This window comes from Parasteatoda tepidariorum, chromosome 10, assembly GCF_982258835.1.
Source record: "Parasteatoda tepidariorum strain Cologne lab strain chromosome 10, Ptep-v5.0, whole genome shotgun sequence".
NCBI classification, from domain to species: Eukaryota; Metazoa; Arthropoda; class Arachnida; order Araneae; family Theridiidae; genus Parasteatoda; species Parasteatoda tepidariorum.
In genome coordinates this window covers 6,613,522-6,629,263 of record NC_141764.1, presented here as the reverse complement: position 1 = coordinate 6,629,263, position 15,742 = coordinate 6,613,522, and positions in this window count along the sequence as shown.

The following is a 15,742-nucleotide window of genomic DNA, read 5'->3' as shown; positions in this document are numbered from 1 at the left end:
TTTTTCAATATTTTTAAGTGAATAAAGTGTTCTGTATAAGAGAAAAATTATTACTTTTTTTTAAAGAGCGAATAATGACTGAAAAGGGGACAAAAGTCGTATCAGGAGTCACGCACACATCTCACCCCGTAACTCCCTATAATATTATCCTATAAATTTCAAACTGGGGCAGACATTAGAGTTTAATGTGACAAACAACTGTACCCGAGGACATATTTATAAACCCATTAGTGGGCCGAAAATGGGCTAAAATATGTTTTGTTGACTACCCGGGAGCAGGTGTTTTAAGCTGTATATTCGCGGACATGTCATGTGAAGAATGGGTCAGTTGGTAGCTCTGTGGGAAAGTTAGATTTGAATGCACGGAGGTCCCGAGTTCGACAACCTGCAAGAGTCGACTTTGATTTTTTGTTATTTATTTTATATTATATTTTTTAATATATTTTTCTACAATTTAACGTGAATCAAGTGTTCTGTATATAGAAATAACTATTTTTCGTTTCTGAAATAGCGAATAATAGCTAATAAACGGTTAAATTTAGATAATTTTTATTTATTTATTATTTTATTTTATGTTTTTTTTAAACTTCTTTTTCAATATTTTTAAGTGAATAAAGTGTTCTGTATAAGAAAAAAATTATTACTTTTTTTTAAAGAGCGAATAATGACTGAAAAAGGGACAAAAGTCGTATCAGGAGTCACGCACACATCACACCCCGTAACTCCCTATAATATTATCCTATAAATTTCAAACTGGGGCAGACATTAGAGTTTAATGTGACAAACAACTGTACCCGAGAACATATTTATAGACCCATTAGTGGGCCGAAAATGGGCCAAAATAGGTTTTGTTGACTACCCGGGAGGAGGTGTTTTAAGCTGCATATTCGCGGACCCGGCGTGTGAAGAATGGGTCAGTTGGTAGCTCTGTGGCAAAGTTAGATTTTAGGCACGGAGGTCCCGGGTTCGAACCCCCTCCAAGGGTCGACATTGAATTTTTGTTATTTATTTTATATTATATTTTTTAATATACATTTCTACAATTTAACGTGAATTAAGTGTTCTGTATATAGAAATAACTATTTTTCGTTTCTGAAATAGCGAATAATAGCTAATAAACGGTTAAATTTAGATAATTTTTATTTTATTTTATGTTTTTTTAAACTTCTTTTTCAATATTTTTAAGTGAATAAAGTGTTCTGTATAAGAAAAAAATTATTACTTTTTTTTAAAGAGCGAATTATGACAGAAAAAGGGACAAAAGTCGTATCAGGATGCACGCACACGTCACACCCCGTAACGTCCTATAATATTAACCTATACATTTTAAACTGGGGCAGACATTAGAGTTTAATGTGACAAACAACTGTACCCGAGAACATATTTATAGACCCATTAGTGGGCCGAAAATGGGCCAAAATAGGTTTTGTTGACTACCCGGGAGGAGGTGTTTTAAGCTGCATATTCGCGGACCTGGCGTGTGAAGAATGGGTCAGTTGGTAGCTCTGTGGCAAAGTTAGATTTTAGGCACGGAGGTCCCGGGTTCGAACCCCCTCCAAGGGTCGACATTGAATTTTTGTTATTTATTTTATATTATATTTTTTAATATACATTTCTACAATTTAACGTGAATTAAGTGTTCTGTATATAGAAATAACTATTTTTCGTTTCTGAAATAGCGAATAATAGCTAATAAACGGTTAAATTTAGATAATTTTTATTTATTTATTTATTTTATTTTATGTTTTTTTAAACTTCTTTTTCAATATTTTTAAGTGAATAAAGTGTTCTGTATAAGAAAAAAATTATTACTTTTTTTTAAAGAGCGAATAATGACTGAAAAAGGGACAAAAGTCGTATCAGGATGCACGCACACGTCACACCCCGTAACGTCCTATAATATTAACCTATACATTTTAAACTGGGGCAGACATTAGAGTTTAAAGTGACAAACAACTGTACCCGAGGACATATTTATAGACCCATTAGTGGGCCGAAAATGGGCCAAAATATGATTTGTTGACTTCCCGGGAGGAGGTGTTTTAAGCTGTATATTCGCGGACCTGGCATGTGAAGAATGGGTCAGTTGGTAGCTCTGTGGGAAAGTTAGATTTGAAGGCACGGAGGTCCCGGGTTCGACACCCTGCAAGGGTCGACTTTGAATTTTCGTTATTTATTTTATATTATATTTTTTAATATACATTTCTACAATTTAACGTGAATCAAGTGTTCTGTATATAGAAACAACTATTTTTCGTTTCTGAAATAGCGAATAATAGCTAATAAACGGTTAAATTTTGATAATTTTTATTTATTTATTTATTTTATTTTATGTTATTTTATAACTTCTTTTTCAATATTTTTAAGTGAATAAAGTGTTCTGTATAAAAAAAAAATTATTACTTTTTTTAAAAGAGCAAATAATGACTGAAAAAGGGACAAAAGTCGTATCAGAAGGCACGCACACATCACACCCCGTAACTCCCTATAATATAAACCTATAAATTTCAAACTGGAGCTGACATTAGAGTTTAATGTGACAAACAACTGTACCAGAGGACATATTTATAGACCCATTAGTGGTCCGAAAATGGGCCAAAATATGTTTTGTTGACTACCCGGGAGGAGGTGTTTTAAGCTGTATATTCGCGGACCTGGCATGTGAAGAATGGGTCAGTTGGTTGCTCTGTGGGAAAGTTAGATTTGAAGGCACGGAGGTCCCGAGTTCGACACCCTGCAAGAGTCGGCTTTCATTTTTTGTTATTTATTTTATATTATATTTTTTAATATACTTTTCTACAATTTAACGTGAATCAAGTGTTCTGTATATAGAAAGAACTATTTTTCGTTTCTGAAATTGCGAATAATAGCTAATAAACGGTTAAATTTAGATAATTTTTATTTATTTATTTATTTTATTTTATGTTTTTTTTTAACTTCTTTTTCAATATTTTTAAGTGAATAAAGTGTTCTGTATAAGAAAAAAATTATTACTTTTTTTTAAAGTGATAATAATGACTGAAAAAGGGACAAAAGTCGTATCAAGATGCACGCACACATCACACCCCGTAACTCCCTATAATATTAACCTATAAATTTAAAACTGGGGCAGACATTAGAGTTTAATGTGACAAACAACTGTACCCGAGGACATATTTATAGACCCATTAGTGGGCCGAAAATGGGCCAAAATATGTTTTGTTGACTACCCGGGAGGAGGTGTTTTAAGCTGTATATTCGCTGACCTGGCATGTGAAGAATGGGTCAGTTGGTAGCTCTGTGGGAAAGTTAGATTTGAAGGCTCGGAGGTCCCGGGTTCGACACCCTGCAAGGGTCGACTTTGAATTTTTGTTATTTATTTTATATTATATTTTTTAATATACATTTCTACAATTTAACGTGAATCAAGTGTTCTGTATATAGAAATAACTATTTTTCGTTTCTCAAATAGCGAATACTAGCTAATAAACGGTTAAATTTTGATAATTTTTATTTATTTATTTATTTTATTTTATGTTATTTTATAACTTCTTTTTCAATATTTTTAAGTGAATAAAGTGTTCTGTATAAGAAAAAAATTATTACTTTTTTTTAAAGAGCGAATAATGACTGAAAAAGGGACAAAAGTCGTATCAAGAGGCACGCACACATCACACCCCGTAACTCCCTATAATATTAACCTATAAATTTCAAACTGGGGCAGAGATTAGAGTTTAATGTGACAAACAACTGTACCCGAGGACATATTTATAGACCCATTAGTGGGCCGAAAATAGGCCAAAATATGTTTTGTTGACTACCCGGGAGGAGGTGTTTTAAGCTGTATATTCGCAGACCTGGCATGTGAAGAATGGGTCAGTTGGTAGCTCTGTGGGAAAGTTAGATTTGAAGGCACGGAGGTCCCGAGTTCGACGCCCTGCAAGGGACGACTTTGAATTTTTGTTTTTTATATTATATTTTTTAATATACTTTTCTACAATTTAACGTGAATCAAGTGTTCTGTATATAGAAATAACTATTTTTCGTTTCTTAAATAGCGAATAATAGCTAATAAACGGTTAAAATTGGATAATTTTTATTTATTTATTTATTTTATTTTTTGTTATTTTTTAACTTCTTTTTAAATATTTTTAAGTGAATAAAGTATTCTGTATAAGAAAAAAATTATTACTTTTTTTTAAAGAGCGAATAATGACTGAAAAGGGACAAAAGTAGTATCAGGAGGCACGCACACATCACACTACGTAACTCCCTAAAATATTAACCTATAAATTTCAAACTGGGGCAGACATTAGAGTTTAATGTGACAAACAACTGTACCCGAGGACATATTTATAGACCCATTAGTGGGCCGAAAATAGGCCAAAATATATTTTGTTGACTACCCGGGAGGAGGTGTTTTAAGCTGTATATTCGCGGACCTGGCATGTGAAGAATGGGTCAGTTGGTAGCTCTGTGGGAAAGTTAGATTTGAAGGCAGGGAGGTCCCGGGTTCGACTCCCTGCAAGGGTCGACCTTGAATTTTTGATATTTATTTTATTTTTTAATATACTTTTCTATAATTTAACGTGAATCAAGTGCTCTGTATATAGAAATAACTATTTTTCTTTTCTGAAACAGCGAATAATAGCTAATAAATGGTTAACTTTTGATAATTCTTGTTTATTTATTTATTTTATTTTATATTATTTTTTTACTTCTTTTTCAATATTTTTAAGTGAATAAAGTGTTCTGTATAAGAAAAAAATTATTACTTTTTTTTAAAGAGCGAATAAAGACTGAAAAAGGAACAAAAGTCGTAGCAGGAGGCACGCACACATCACACCCCGTAACTCCCTTTAATATTAACCTATAAATTTCAAACTGGGGAAGACATTAGAGTTTAATGTGACAAACAACTGTACCCGAGGACATATTTATAGACCCATTAGTGGGCCGAAAATGGGCCAAAATATGTTTTGTTGACTCCCCGGCTGGAGGTGTTTTAAGCTGTATATTCGCGGACCTGGCATGCGAAGAATGGGTCAGTTGGTAGCTCTGTGGGAAAGTTAGATTTGAAGGCGCGGAGGTCCCGAGTTCGACACCCTGCAAGAGTCGACTTTGATTTTTTGTTATTTATTTTATATTATATTTTTTAATATACTTTTCTACAATTTAACGTGAATCAAGTGTTCTGTATTTAGAAATAACTATTTTTCGTTTCTGAAATAGCGAATAATAGCTAATAAACGGTTAAATATTGATAATTTTTATTTATTTATTTATTTTATTTTATGTTATTTTTTAACTTCTTTTTCAATATTTTTAAGTGAATAAAGTGTTCTGTATAAGAGAAAAATTATTACTTTTTTTTAAAGAGCGAATAATGACTGAAAAAGGGACGACAAAAGTCGTATCAGGAGGCACGCACACATCACACCCCGTAACTCCCTATAATATTAGCCTATAAATTTCAAACTGGGGCAGACATTAGAGTTTAATGTGACAAACAACTGTACCCGAGGACATATTTATAAACCCATTAGTGGGCCGAAAATGGGCCAAAATATCTTTTGTTGACTCCCCGGGAACAAGTGTTTTAAGCTGTATATTCGCGGACCTGGCAAGTGAAGAATGGGTCAGTTGGTAGCTCTGTGGGAAAGTTAGATTTGAAGGCACGGAGGTCCCGGGTTCGACACTCTGCAAGGGTCGACTTTGAAATTTTGTTATTTATTTTATATTATATTTTTTAATATACTTTTCTACAATTTAACGTGAATCAAGTGTTCTGTATATAGAAATAACTATTTTTCGTTTCTGAAATAGCGAATAATAGCTAATAAACGGTTAAATTTAGATAATTTTTATTTATTTATTTATTTTATTTTATGTTTTTTTAAACTTCTTTTTCAATATTTTTAAGTGAATAAAGTGTTCTGTATAAGAAAAAAATTATTACTTTTTTTTAAAGAGCGAATAATGACTGAAAAAGGGACAAAAGTCGTATCAGGAGGCACGCACACATCACACCCCGTAACTCCCTATAATATTAAACTATAAATTTCAAACTGGGGCAGACATTAGAGTTTAAGGTGACAAACAACTGTACCCGAACACATTTTTATAGACCCATTAGTGGGCCGAAAATGGGCCAAAATATGTTTTGTTGACTACCCGGGAGGAGGTGCTTTAAGCTGTATATTCGCGGACCCGGCATGTGAAGAATGGGTCAGTTGGTAGCTCTGTGGGAAAGTTAGATTTGAAGGCACGGAGGTCCCGAGATCGACACCCTGCAAGAGTTAACTTTGATTTTTTGTTATTTATTTTATATTATATTTTTTAATATACTTTCCTACAATTTAACGTGAATCAAGTGTTCTGTATATAGAAATAACTATTTTTCGTTTCTGAAATAGCGAATAATAGCTAATAAACGGTTAAATATTGATAATTTTTATTTATTTATTTATTTTATTTTATGTTATTTTTTAACAACTTTTTCAATATTTTTAGGTGAATAAAGTGTTCTGAATAAGAAAAAAATTATTACTTTTTTTAAAAGAGCGAATAATGACTGAAAAGGGACAAAAGTAGTATCAGGAGGCACGCACACATCACACCCCGTAACTCCCTATAATATTAACCTATAAATTTCAAACTGGGGCAGACATTAGAGTTTAATGTGACAAACAACTGTACACGAGGACATCTTTATAAACCCATTAGTGGACCGAAAATGGGAAAAAATATGTTTTGTTGACTACCCGGGAGGAGGTGTTTTAAGCTGTATATTCGCGGACCTGGTATGTGAAGAATGGGTCAGTTGGTAGCTCTGTGGGAAAGTTAGATTTGAAGGCACGGAGGTCCCGAGTTCGACACCCTGCAAGAGTCGACTTTGATTTTTTGTTATTTATTTTATATTATATTTTTTAATATACTTTTCTACAATTTAACGTGAATCAAGTGTTCTGTATATAGAAATAACTATTTTTCGTTTCTGAAATAGCGAATAATAGCTAATAAACGGTTAAATTTAGATAATTTTTATTTATTTATTTATTTTATTTTATGTTTTTTTTAAACTTCTTTTTCAATATTTTTAAGTGAATAAAGTGTTCTGTATAAGAAAAAAATTATTACTTTTTTTTAAAGAGCGAATAATGACTGAAAAAGGGACAAAAGTCGTATCAGGAGGCACGCACACATCACACCCCGTAACTCCCTATAAAATTAACCTATAAATTTCAAACTGGGGCAGACATTAGAGTTTAATGTGACGAACAACTGTATCCGAGGACATTTTTATAGACCCGTTAGTGGGCCGAAAATGGGCCAAAATATGTTTTGTCGACTAACCGGGAGGAGGTGTTTTAAGCTGTATATTCGCGGTCCTGGCATGTGAAGAATGGGTCAGTTGGTAGCTCAGTGGGAAAGTTAGATTTGAAGGCACGGAGGTCCCGGGTTCGACTCCCTGCAAGGGTCGACCTTGAATTTTTGATATTTATTTTATATTTTATTTTTTAATATACTTTTCTACAATTTAACGTGAATCAAGTGCTCTGTATATAGAAATAACTATTTTTCTTTTCTGAAACAGCGAATAATAGCTAATAAATGGTTAACTTTTGATAATTCTTATTTATTTATTTATTTTATTTTATATTATTTTTTTACTTCTTTTTCAATATTTTTAAGTGAATAAAGTGTTCTGTATAAGAAAAAAATTATTACTTTTTTTTAAATAGCGAATAAAGACTGAAAAAGGGACAAAAGTCGTAGCAGGAGGCACGCACACATCACACCCCGTAACTCCCTTTAATATTAACCTATAAATTTCAAACTGGGGCAGACATTAGAGTTTAATGTGACGAACAACTGTATCCGAGGACATTTTTATAGACCCGTTAGTGGGCCGAAAATGGGCCAAAATATGTTTTGTCGACTAACCGGGAGGAGGTGTTTTAAGCTGTATATTCGCGGTCCTGGCATGTGAAGAATGGGTCAGTTGGTAGCTCAGTGGGAAAGTTAGATTTGAAGGCACGGAGGTCCCGGGTTCGACTCCCTGCAAGGGTCGACCTTGAATTTTTGATATTTATTTTATATTTTATTTTTTAATATACTTTTCTACAATTTAACGTGAATCAAGTGCTCTGTATATAGAAATAACTATTTTTCTTTTCTGAAACAGCGAATAATAGCTAATAAATGGTTAACTTTTGATAATTCTTATTTATTTATTTATTTTATTTTATATTATTTTTTTACTTCTTTTTCAATATTTTTAAGTGAATAAAGTGTTCTGTATAAGAAAAAAATTATTACTTTTTTTTAAATAGCGAATAAAGACTGAAAAAGGGACAAAAGTCGTAGCAGGAGGCACGCACACATCACACCCCGTAACTCCCTTTAATATTAACCTATAAATTTCAAACTGGGGAAGACATTAGAGTTTAATGTGACAAACAACTGTACCCGAGGACATATTTATAGACCCATTAGTGGGCCGAAAATGGGCCAAAATATGTTTTGTTGACTCCCCGGCTGGAGGTGTTTTAAGCTGTATATTCGCGGACCTGGCATGCGAAGAATGGGTCAGTTGGTAGCTCTGTGGGAAAGTTAGATTTGAAGGCGCGGAGGTCCCGGGTTCGACACTCTGCAAGGGTCGACTTTGAAATTTTGTTATTTATTTTATATTATATTTTTTAATATACTTTTCTACAATTTAACGTGAATCAAGTGTTCTGTATATAGAAATATCTATTTTTCGTTTCTGAAATAGCGAATAATAGCTAATAAACGGTTAAATTTAGATAATTTTTATTTATTTATTTATTTTATTTTATGTTTTTTTAAACTTCTTTTTCAATATTTTTAAGTGAATAAAGTGTTCTGTATAAGAAAAAAATTATTACTTTTTTTTAAAGAGCGAATAATGACTGAAAAAGGGACAAAAGTCGTATCAGGAGGCACGCACACATCACACCCCGTAACTCCCTATAATATTAAACTATAAATTTCAAACTGGGGCAGACATTAGAGTTTAATGTGACAAACAACTGTACCCGAGCACATTTTTATAGACCCATTAGTGGGCCGAAAATGGGCCAAAATATGTTTTGTTGACTATCCGGGAGGAGGTGTTTTAAGCTGTATATTCGCGGACGTGGCATGTGAAGAATGGGTCAGTTGGTAGCTCTGTGGGAAAGTTAGATTTGAAGGCACGGATGTCCCGGGTTCGACACCCTGCAAGGGTCGACTTTGAATTTTTGTTATTTATTTTATATTATATTTTTTAATAAACATTTCCACAATTAACCACTGCCGCATGCTAGTGTACCCAACCAGAGGAAATAATTATAGGCTTAATAAGGGGTAAACAATATGACAATCAAGTTTAATATGTATGTATATACATAATAGAGTGTGTTGTTGGCACTGCCGGGAAGATGTGGAAATGTAATAAAAAAGTATATTTTTATTTTTAACGTTATTTAATTTTCTTATTTAAAATAAATTATTTGTGATACTGAAAAGTGAAATAAGTTCTCTCTATCTCTTTATTACATAAGTATCATTCCTCTATGCTTTCTTTTAAAAAAATTAAATAATTTTTTTTTTTACTTTTTATAAAGAAAACTAAATGAAAAGATTATAAATAAATAAATTTCTCATTTAAAAAAGAGGATTGGAACGTGTGCGGGGAGACTGTTTCATTTATTGTGAAGAAAGGGAGAACTCTATCCCCTGAGTCATTTTACCACCTGGAGTAAAATTATTCTTCCTGGATTATTCCTTACTGCCATATTCTCAGTTTGGAGAGGAAAACCACCCACGGTTAGCCTAACGTCAAGTAGACTCTAACCAGTGATCTGTCTATCACTGAGGATATTTTTCATCAGCACTGTGGTCGGTGCAAGTCGGATGCGGAATTTGTATTGACCAGTCATCGCTGGGATTCGAACCCGGTTCACCCCATTGGAAGGTGAACGCTCTATCCCTTGAGCCATCACGGCTCTAGGTAAGTGATATTGGTGAACGCCTTATAAAGCCACTTAGCTTCTTGAAGCTGGGTATATACTTTAGTGGCGAGCTGTCAATTTCTTGACCAACTAAACAGGGGTTCGAATCCCAGCGTTGGCACCACACTATTTACTTCATTCCTTCAGCAGATCAGGAGTTTCTACTGCCTGGCACTTTTCATGTACACGGTAAGGTGAAATGCAATAATATTCATACTTTCAAAAAATACATTTACACAGACCCAGAACCGAAGCAATCAATCCGGAGCTCTCATATAGCTCCCCACGTCACTCTTAGTTGTTGTTGTTTTTTTTTAATAATAACCTATTATCAGTCTTTTAAATTTTTAAGGCTTAACATTAAAAAAGAAAGATTCTCGCGATTTTAATGCATATTTTATTTAAATACAGATAATTTGTGTCGGGTCGAAATATTTAATTTTCGATTGGATTATGCAACATTAGTTTTTCTTCTGATGTTTAATAATTATGACATACAAATCCTAATACTATCTAAAATTCCTTAAATATCATGGTCCATTTTATAAAATAAATTTTAAATTAAAATCTAAAACTTAAAAGCGCGCATAAATAAATAGTAAAAATGCTAAGGCCTTAGCAGAGTCATTATCCAGGTGCGGAACTGCAGCATCAAAAACTATTCGGCTCCCCTGATCATTTAATATGAAGTGAAAGCATTATCTCATTCTAAAATAGTCTGACAATAAATTCCTTTGTTCACCAGATTTTTTATTTAAAATAAATACTTTAGGCTAGGCTTTAATGAACAACGTGAAGGTATCTAGAAAAGAAAATTAATGGCAAAAAGTTTTTTAATATATAGATTAGCATTATTTGGTCCTTATCCATGTTTAGCTTTATTTATGATTACATAAAACGTGTCTCATATAAGGCGATTAAAAAAATCATTCACTGAATGATAAACTGAACAATCGTGTGTCTTTTTTTTTTTTGCTCTCAGTTTGGCTTTTAAAATAGTGATTTTGTATTTTGATTTTAGACATTCTGTGAAACTGGCGTAAAGGAGTCTCGTAATATCGGAAATGACAGAAGGCAATTACATTGGCAAACACCACTCTTTTTGAAAACAACAAATTTTCAAATGTAATTGGGGTTTTCATTTTTCTTTTTCAGACTCTTATAATTTTGCTTCAAAATATTCTGCATTCCAAGAAACCTTTTAACTGTGAATCTTTTATAATAATAATAATAAAATAAAAACACTTGAGTGTTCAATATTTGCTTCATAATCACCGTTTGTAATTAGTTTTTTTTAATTGATTAAAATACTGTATCAATCATTCATTTTATTTATGAAGATTAAGCAAAGAATCATGTGAAATTTTCAAAAAAAAAAAAAAAAAAGAAAGAAAATAAGAGAAAATTAATTTACATTTTAAATAGTCTTCTAGATCAATTTTAAAATTTTCCAGTTTTCAATTCTTGAATAAAAACGTCAGTAAATTTAAAAAAATTAACTTTGGTATCCAGTTAACGGAGATCTGTCTAAGTGAGATCTCTCTGACAAAAACTTATACTATATATCAGGGCTCGAAAAACCACCCGTCCTCGGCGGTCAAAAATTCCCACGGACAACGAATTTCTCGAATCCGACGTCCGCGCGGATGGACATTTTCCCGTTATACATTTCAATGAGTGGTGATACATTTTCAATTTTTGTTATCTTACAAGAGTCTAGCGCCTCACTTCTAAAATGACCCTCTAATCTAGAAATACAGCAACATACTGAGCATGGTGGAATTGATGTTTTCTCTGTCTCCCGTACTGCAGCGGTTGAAAAGGACTTTTCAGCAATGAACTTACAAAAAATAAGCATTACGTACTGGTCTTAAACAAGAAGCGTTAAACGCAATTATGAACATCTACCTAAATGGAAAACCCCTTTCAGATTTTTGTGCGGAAACCTCTGTAAATCATTAGCTTGATTGCGGAACTGGCAGACGTCATATTTGATTCATTTAAAAAACGCAGTACCCTCGGATACATTGACATTCCAGATAACTTGACATTTAAATTATTTCATAAAAGAAATAAATTATTTTATAAAAGAAATACTAGGTTCCTATTAGTAACCTAGTATTCCTTTTATTACTGTATAATGTAATCCTAGTAACTACTAATTCATTGTGCAATTTATATAAATGTTTGTAATAAATAAGAGAAAATTATATTTTTATTTATTTAGAAGCGACGGGTTAGTTTCAAAGGAGGACGGGTACATTGTTGGACCAGCCGTCCTCGGGGACGGGAAAAATTTTTGAGTTTTTTCGAGCCCTGCTATATATAGGTTCCCTGATATGGAAATATATTGATAAAAACTAACTGCAACCAGAGCAACGCAAAGAATCAAGCAAGCTGATCATCAGGCTTAAGACTCTAAACCAGTAATTTTGTCGCGGCACACTTTACTTACCTTTAATACACTGTGAAAAATTACAGGTCAATGAAAATAGGGAAAAAGATAATAATAAAAATCTGGAGAAAAAAAATATATATGATTCACACTATTGTATTGATATATTTTGCTTTGGCTATATTTATACAATATTAGAAAGCACTCCTTTTTGCAGACATAATCGTGTGAGCTGATGAAAAGATTATATCTTTCATTTTCCGGATTTTTCTTAATTTTTTTTCCTTCAGATTTTTATTATTATTTTTTTCCCCTCTTTTCATTGTTCTGTAATTTTTTTTCATGTTTTCTCCAGATTTTGAACTTATTTTATGAGTTCTATTTACTTGCAGCTTAAGCGCATCAAATAACACTTATTGTTTTTCTTCTTTTTGAATTTATTTATTATGCTATATATATATATATATACCTTGTAACTATTCACATAAAGTGTTGGTCAAAATCTTTTTAATCCAAATGTTGAAACAGAAATTCTGTTACCCCTATAAATATTTAAGAAAAATCTCTGACTAAAAGCCAGAGAAGTTGACAGGTCCATGTTTGTCATGAGATTGCGGAGCCCTAACCTTCATCACCCTCTTGGCATACAATGGGCTGTTGTAAGAATGCTTTGCTCTTACACTTGAACTATAATGCAGTGAAGAACAATGCTTGGTGCTAATTTTCAAATAAATCTCTTGGCATGATTCATTTATTTTTATTCTTTCATTATTCATTCTGCTTATTTTCTTGATGAATGTAGCAAGGAAAATGTTATTTTCACAATTTTAAAGTAATATTAAAAAAATGAAAAAAGATAACTTGTAAAACCAAACTAATAATTCTTTATTTAAACTATTAGCAAATGTACAAAGCGCAAAATGTACATAGTACAAAACATTTGAGTTCATTTGAACACTTGCGATAAAAAGTTTTTTATTTTAAATTCTACACATGCAGCAGCCTATGAAGGGTTAGAGCCTACTGAGCCCATACAAGTTTTTGTGACTCTAGGCTCTGGAGTGCCAGAGCAAATATTGGGTGATCAACCAAGTGTGGAAATCCCCAATGTTTGGTACTCATTCAAGGTTCCCACTCAATTTCAGAAGGAAAAAAATTCCCTGACTTTTCCAGGTATTTCAGGAAAAATTCAGTGAAAAATAAAAAATCAGTGAAAATTTTTCATCAGAAATGATTTTACTTTTTATTTGTAGTGCCAAATACTAGATTTTGTGACCAAAACAATATCATTGGAAGAGGAATAAAACATGCAAGTTTGGCTAAAATGTTAAATTTTTGCACCAAATAACTGTAATAGATATCAGAATTATTTAACTAAAAAGTTTACATAAAAACTGTGGTCTACCAGTAAAAAACTTTTTAAGAGAGGGGGAAAAAAACTAATTATTGCGAGTAAAAACTTTTTATTTTTTAACATAAATGATACTATCTTGTGGTTTTTTTCTATTTTTTGAACATAATTAAACCTATTTTGAAGCAGGCCTCCCACTCAATTTCTGAAGAGAAAAAATTCCCTGACTTTTCCAAGTATACTAAGTAAATTTCAATGGAAATCCAAACCATATTTTATCATACTATGCAATTTTTCATCCGAAAATTTTAAATTTTTTATTTATTTGTAATGTCAAATATTAGATTATGTGAGCAAAAACATATAACAGAATGAGAATGGAAATATAGAAAAGTTTCTCGAAAAAAGGAATTCCAGTTTAGACATACTTTAATATAGTCCTTTTAATTGAGACATACTTTAATATAGTCCTTTTAATATAGACATACTTTATAAAATGACTCTACTAGATGCTAAAATTAACTCGAATCTCGATAACTGTTTACTGTTACTGACAATTCTAAGACTGATCTATTACCAGGTATGTTAAAGAATTTTTCCAGGTATTTTGTAAAAAATTACAACTTTCCCTGACAATTAGAGTCAAAATAAAATTCCCTGAAAATTTTAGGTTTTTCGTGTTCTCCCTGCCATTTTATTGACCCACTGAATGGATGAAAGGCTGTGTCAACCTTGCCTGGTCCAAAGCAAGAACTCTGGACCTAAGAATAAGAGTGCAACTTTACCACTGAGCCACCGGGACTCTCTACAGTTAAAACAAAGGCAAAAGGTATAACAGACAGAAATTTTTTTTTAAATACAGGGTATCTGCTACATTTTAGCTTTTCAAATCCATGACTTTCCAAGAATTTTTCTTTACTTACAATTGAAGTTACAATTTTCGCCGACAAAAACACAACCATAAATTTGAAAAAGCATTGTAATAACATTAATTGAAATGATAGGTATAACTAAAACTGTTATACTCTGCATTTTCATATTAATAGATTTTAAGCTTAAAAAACAGAGCAAAGAAAGAGTTGCAGCAATAAAATAGCTGGGAAAAAAAATACAAAAGCAAATAACTAAATACAGTCAGATATATGTTGTTATTTAAAGTTGTTTTATTTCTTCTTCAAAGTGTTATCTAAAAAGCTTAAACTAGAATTTTAAATTGATAAAATAAAAAAAAAAATAAAAAACAAAAATTCTGAAATCACATAAGTTTAAAAGTTAATTAATTCACTCTAGAAATGACGTTCTTTCCTTCATTTTTTGAAAGAACACTATACTTTTTAAAGAACAGGTTAAAAACATTTTATATTTTAATAAAATATGACTGTGAGTAGGGATTTTGTTACAAATTTAGATATTCGTTTTATTGGAACACTGTGAAATTGGGAAAATTCTATTTTAAAAATTAAATTTTTCGGCGACCTAAATCCATGACGTATCATGTTTTTTTTTTAAATAGTTAAAATCATAAGATTTTATGACAAATTTTGTTCATTACCGAAATCTATGACTTTCCATGATTTCTCATGACTTTCCAGGTGCGCAGTAGAGATTTTTTCCTTTGAAGCACAGTAAAAAGTAGCTGCTATTTTTTTAATTATTCAAAACTATTATAAGCTCTCGAGTTTTAGTAATATTTTCTTATGATAGTTAGAGCCTATAATATATTAGTAAAATTATTATAAGCTCTCAAGTTTAGTAATAGTCAAGTTTAGATTATCAGTGTTTATAGAAATATTTATCTGTATCAACGTACATTTATAAATGTATTCTTAAAAAATTCAACTTTGTTTTTAAACTAATATTTAAAACTAAGATGAAACAATATTTATTTTTTTATTAACAAGAAATCAATTCAGAAAATATTTTGATTATTTAGAGTATTATGGGCTTTAAGACAGCTTTGGAAGAAAATCTCAAGTGATACTGTCAAAAACCAGTTTA